General features: G+C 48.7%; 1 protein-coding gene across 2 annotated transcripts in view; it reads left to right on the forward strand.

Annotated features, from left to right (window-relative positions):
- The first annotated feature begins 244 nt into the window (after positions 1–244).
- Positions 245–5,601, forward strand: part of ZNF337 (zinc finger protein 337) — a 32,825-nt gene continuing 27,468 nt past the window's right edge. The window contains exon 1 of one of the 2 annotated variants that reach the window (XM_011952166.1): positions 245–390. The gene's annotated coding sequence lies outside the window, so the exon portion shown is untranslated. Of the gene's footprint in view, positions 391–542; positions 683–5,601 lie in introns of those variants that run through there. The other variant, XM_011952167.1, reaches the window with a different exon arrangement.

Here is a 5,601-nt window from a genome sequence, read left to right on the forward strand (position 1 = left end):
AAATAAAAGAAATCGCCTGTTCTGAAAGGATCCCTCTGCGTCCAAAAGACCACAGGGTCGCGGCGCCTGTCAGAGAGGAGTCCTTCCAAGGATTCCGGGTCGCGCAGTCCCCGGTGGACGGCTTTGACCAACATTCTGGGGCGTGTACCTGGACGACTCAACGAGGACTCTGGGGAGTGCAGTCCACCTAGGGGATGCGAAGCGGCGGGTCGCATAGCCACGGGCTGCGCTGAGGATTCTGGGTAGCGTAGTCCCGGCCGCGCTGAGGATTCTGCCTAGCATAGTCCGGGGCGGCGCCGAGCGGTCCAGATCCCTGGGCGTCAGCGAGCGGTGAGGAGGATAGTCTGCCGTCGGTGACCTCACCGCCTCGGTTCGCCGTCAGCCGCCTTGGTGAGCCGCGTTCCTGCGGATCCCTGTCTCCAGCGCGCCCTTCCTGCGCAGGAAGAAGGGCTGGGAAGGCCTGGGACGCCAGGGCGCTGCTGGGGCCGTAGCGCGCCCTCCCTCAGGCCCGGTGTCTCCATGTTTTGGGGAGGGGCGGAGACCCAGGCCGCGCCTTGGAGTGGGCTGTGGCCCTGCGGCTCGCCCAGCGCCCCGGGTCTGGGCCGCTACTCAGTCTCCGTCCCTGGTTGCGTGTAGTGGCGGTTAGGCAGCCTGGATTTCACAGGGGCGCAGAGCAACCCAGGTCTCCGTGTGCCAGGGTCGCCGCTCCTCGGGTGGGGACGGGCCAGCGGCCTAGGTAGCTGCCACGGGGGTCGTTTGGCTGGAGGTGGAGGGGGACTCGGCCACAGACTGGGTCCACGGGTTGGGTGGGGGGTTACAGCCCAGAGACTGATGGACTGGGTCCGACTCGGGTTCCCTCCGACTCTTGATGCTCCAGACTTTGTTGTGGGAGGCGGGACCGGGGAGGACTTCGCCCGCGTGTTTTGGGGAAGGGTCGCTGCTTTGGGTTGGGGGCAGCCCGCCTTGGGACTGTCTTCCTTGGATGGAAGGGTAGGCCGGGACCAGATGTCCTGGCACGGGCACTTCTAGACGTGTGGGGGGCGGGGGGCTCTGCGTGGGGCAGCGTCCGCGGGAGGTGAGGTAGCTGTGGGGACCCAGGTGGCCTCTACCCTGGAGCCCTGCTAATGACGGCAAAATATATTTAAAGAGGTTTATTCTGAGTCAGTGGGAGTGACTGTGGCCCAGGTTATTCAGTCTCAAGAGGTCCTGAGAACGTGCCCGAGGTGGTCGGTTTGCAGGTTAATTTTATACAATCCAGGGTGACAGGAATTTCAGGTAAAATCATAAATCAGGCTGAGCACTGTGGGAGGTCAGGAGTTCCAGAGCAGCCTGGGCGGCACAGCGAGACACCCTGTCTCTACATGGAATTAGAAAAATAAAAAATTAGCACAGCGTGGTGTCCCATGCCTGTGGTCTCAGCTTCTTGGGTGGCCCAGTCAGTTGAGTCCGGGAGGTGGAGGCTGTAAAGAGCTATGTTGGCTGCACTGCATCCCAGCCTGGGCAACACAGCGAGATTCTGCCTCAGAAAATCATAAATCAGTATGAGAAAGATACACATGGGTTCCTCCCCAAAATCCAGTATCTCCAAACGGGTTTACACCTCATGGGGGCACTTAGGTATTCTTTAGTGGACAGTTGGTTGAGAGACTTAAGGTGTTGCCTAGACTGGAATCAGAAGTATGCCAGAGTTAAGGGGATTGCGTAGATCAAAGTTCTTGTTACGTAGATGAAGCCTCTTAGTTGGCAGCCCTCAGAATAGATGGTAAATGTATGTTTTCAGTTATTGTTGTTTCTTTGTTTGTTTTTGTTTTTTTGAGAGAGAGTCTTGCTCTGTCGCCCAGGCTAGAGTGCAGTGGTGTGATCTCAGCTCACTGCAACTACCACCTCCCCGGTTTGAGCAGTTCGCCTGCCTCAGCCTCCTGAGTAGCTGGGACTACAGGTGCCCACCACCACGCCTGGCTAATTTTTGTATTTTTAGTAGAGATGGGGTTTCACCATGTTGCTCAGGCTGGTCTTGACCTCCTGACCTCAGGTGATCCACCTGCCTCGGCCTCCCAGAGTGCTGGGATTGCAGGTGTGAGCCACCACGCGTCAAGCTGGCTATCTCTTCCAGACCTAGGAAAGGCTTAGAACACAGGAGGTCTGGCTACATTAGTGGAGATTTGCTACAGATGCAAATTTTTCCACTAAAGGCAGCTTTGCGGGGCTATCCATTTCAATATGTTGCGCCTGTGGCAGCCACTTTAAAACATGTCGAAGAAGTGTATTTTGGGCTAAAATAATTTCCTTCAGCATCTGCTGTCATGTGATGCTGTACCAGAGTCAGGTTGAAAAGTGAGCCACATTATATAAGAGTAATATTGTCTGATTAGATTTTATGGTTTCTAGGGCAGGACCCCCCAAGCCCCATATATACGCATTTGGGCAAGGGAAAAAAGGTGAGTTTCATCCTCACCAGGTTGGTAGGGCTTCCTTTGTTATTGGAGTGGGAGTAACAGCAACCATTGGGCCTAGCAGTTTTTTTTAATGCCTCTGACGCCGTGGACTAGACAAATAACTGATTTTAATCATTTCATTATGGAAAAATTGTAAGCAGAACCCTAAGGTAGAGAGACCCATCAGTCAAGATATACCTCATGACCTTGCAAGCTAATCTAGCTTGACCCAGATCCCTTCCTAACCTGTGCAGATTCATTGAGAAATGTCAGAGCCATGCCTACTGGTTAAGACATAACCCTTTACAGTGAGAGTTGAAACCCAGGCTCTATCACTTTCTTGGCTGTGTTGCTTTGAGAAAGGTATTTAAATGTTTTGTGCCTGTTTCCTCATCTGAAATTGGTGGGTAATAGTCACTTCATAGGACAGTTGTGAAGATTGAATGCAGAAAAATTTGTGCCATGCCTGGAACCGTCCCTGGCATATATTAAATTCTCAGTGTGTTAAATATTATAATGAATATCAACACTTCCTTATTCTGGAAGCACCGACGGGATAAGCTGTGTTTAGTGTGAGCATCATGTCAGGACAGGCTCTGTTGTGATGCCCACACTCAGGATCTGTTCCCAGGAACCTGCCTACAATTGTTTTCTTCTCTGGAAGACTTTGGGTCCTTTTTTTTTTTTAACAAGAAGAGGCTCTACCCTGGTACTGAGGATTTCCAAGCCACCTTTGAGGATCACAGAGCTAATTTTGGAACTATTTTAGTCCCCAGCTCCTCTTCCTCCACTCCCACGTTACCCATGAGAGGATTGCCTGCAGGGTAAGGGAGGACAGCCCAGCCCCAGGTGGGGACTTCTTATGTATTGCCTTCCTGCAGTGCTTTCTCTGCCCTAAACCATCGTGGGTTTCCTTTGCTAATGTGTGACATCTTGTGCCCTACACTGTGCCATCTGAGGCTCAGAACCTCTCAGCTGGTTCTCCTCGTGGGGAACGTTCCCCAGATCTGATGCCCTCATTCAGGGCACTTCCATCATTGTCCCTACATTTCTTCTCTCAGTGCTTTGTTCAGGCTGCTGCATTCATGGTGCAGACCAGGTCTTGTAAAAAATTATTCAGTCAGCATGTGCTGAGCCATTGTCCTGTCCCAGGGACAGGGCTTTATAGTCATTGCCATATTCATCTCTTCAACCAATGTGGAAGTTAGGAATTGGAATCCCCATTTCACAGACTAAGAAGTACTGTGTTAATCAGGTGAAATAATTTTCACGACTGGGCATGGTGGCTCACACCTGTAATCCCAGCACTTTGGGAGGCCAAGGTCGGCAGGTCACCTGAGGTCAGGAGTTCGAGACCTGCCTGGCCAACATGGTGAAACCTCGTCTCTATTAAAAATACAGAAATTAGCCAGGCATGGTGGCTCACGCCTGTAATCCCAACTACTCTGGAGCCTGAAGCAAGAGAATTGCTTGAATTCAGGAGATGGAGGTTACAGTGAGCAGAGAACATGCCACTGCACTACAGCCTGGGGGACAGTGAGACTCTGTCTCAAAAAATAATAATTTTTACTTTATGTAACATGTGGGATCCAAGTGGACTGGGTTGTGGAGCAAGCTGGGATTTTGGGGGTTTCTGTTAAGAATTAGCTTCACTGAGGTATAATTGAGACAAAATTTCTCACATTTTAAGTTCTAGTTAATGAGTTTTAAGAAATGTATATAGTGAAGTCTTGATCATCAAATCAACATATGAACATTTTTCATCCCCAAAAATGTAGGAGCTGTTTTTTTATCTTAGGAGAATTTTAATGAAATGTACGTGGAGGAGCTAAATGTTTCAAATTTGCCTTATGTTCATATCTAATTTATTGGTAACTAATTTAAACCACTTTCTTCTGGCTCTCAGTTTCTGTTCCTACAGGATATTAAGTCCCACAGATGTCAACAGATGGCAGGAGTGAGACCAAACAGTTTGCAGTGTTCTCCACTCACACTGTGGAAATGAAAGTTTTCTCTATTTTTCCTCTCCAAATTATCTTGGAAGGGATATTCAATTTTTTTTCAAATTTACAATGAAAAATATTGAAGAAGGAACTAAAGTAGAGAGAATATATAACAAATCTCTCTGTTCCCTACTTGCACCTTAACACTTTGCTCTTCTTATTTCATCCAACCCGCTCCCCACCCCATGCTTTCTGTTTTCAGGCTAGAGCATCTTGAAGCCAATCCAAGACACCATTTTATCTGTAAATTTACTGCAGCTGCTTCTCTGAGGACTATTTTTGTTATTGTTTTGCTTTTTAACATAACTAGAGTACCAGAATCACACTCAACAAAATTAGCAATTTATTAATTTCACCCATTATCCAGTTTATGCGGAAATTGTCCAGGTCTCAAAAATTTCTCCTCACAATTCAGATTTCACACTCAGGTTCATTAAGATGGGAAGCATGAGAGAAGAAACATCTAGAAACCAGCTCAGTAGTGCCCCCTGTCTGTTTTACTTCTCTCTTTGTGATCTAGGTAAAGGAAGTTTCCCTACCTTGGCAAGCTTCCCATCTGCTTGCTTAGGTGCTGAGGCTTGTTCATTCTTTCCTTGTCATGGCTTTTTCCTCCGCTTCCTCCTTCTGCCTGCCAGGCTCGTCTCCTAATTCTACTTCTCCGCTGTCTTTTGCCTCTCTGTCCATGAGGACAAATAATGATCACACCACTTACCTAATTGCCTGGCCCTAGTTCTGGTCCCAACTATAATCAGAAATGTGGATTCTGGAATGTCAATGAGGAGCTATGTGGACTAGATCTCCAGCAAAACACCATAACTGGTAATTTAGAAAACCAAAAACAACCATTTAAACTACACAGAATTTGTCTTAAGACCACTCAGGAATTTAGAGAAAGATTTCTTCAGAAAAATCAACTGAGCCTTTCTCAGAACAGTGAGAGTCTGTAACATTTGACACACAAACTGCTACCCTCCCTACCCCCATTTTGGTCCACTCTGAGAGAAACTCCACTATGGGCTGTGAAAATGACAAGATGGGCCGGGCGCGGTGGCTCAAGCCTGTAATCCCAGCACTTTGGGAGGCCGCAGACGGGTGGATCACGAGGTCAGGAGATCGAGACCATCCTGGCTAACACAGTGAAACCCCGTCTCTACTAAAAAATA

Source organism: Colobus angolensis, unplaced genomic scaffold, assembly GCF_000951035.1.
Source record: "Colobus angolensis palliatus isolate OR3802 unplaced genomic scaffold, Cang.pa_1.0 Scaffold336, whole genome shotgun sequence".
In the NCBI taxonomy this organism is placed as follows: Eukaryota; Metazoa; Chordata; class Mammalia; order Primates; family Cercopithecidae; genus Colobus; species Colobus angolensis.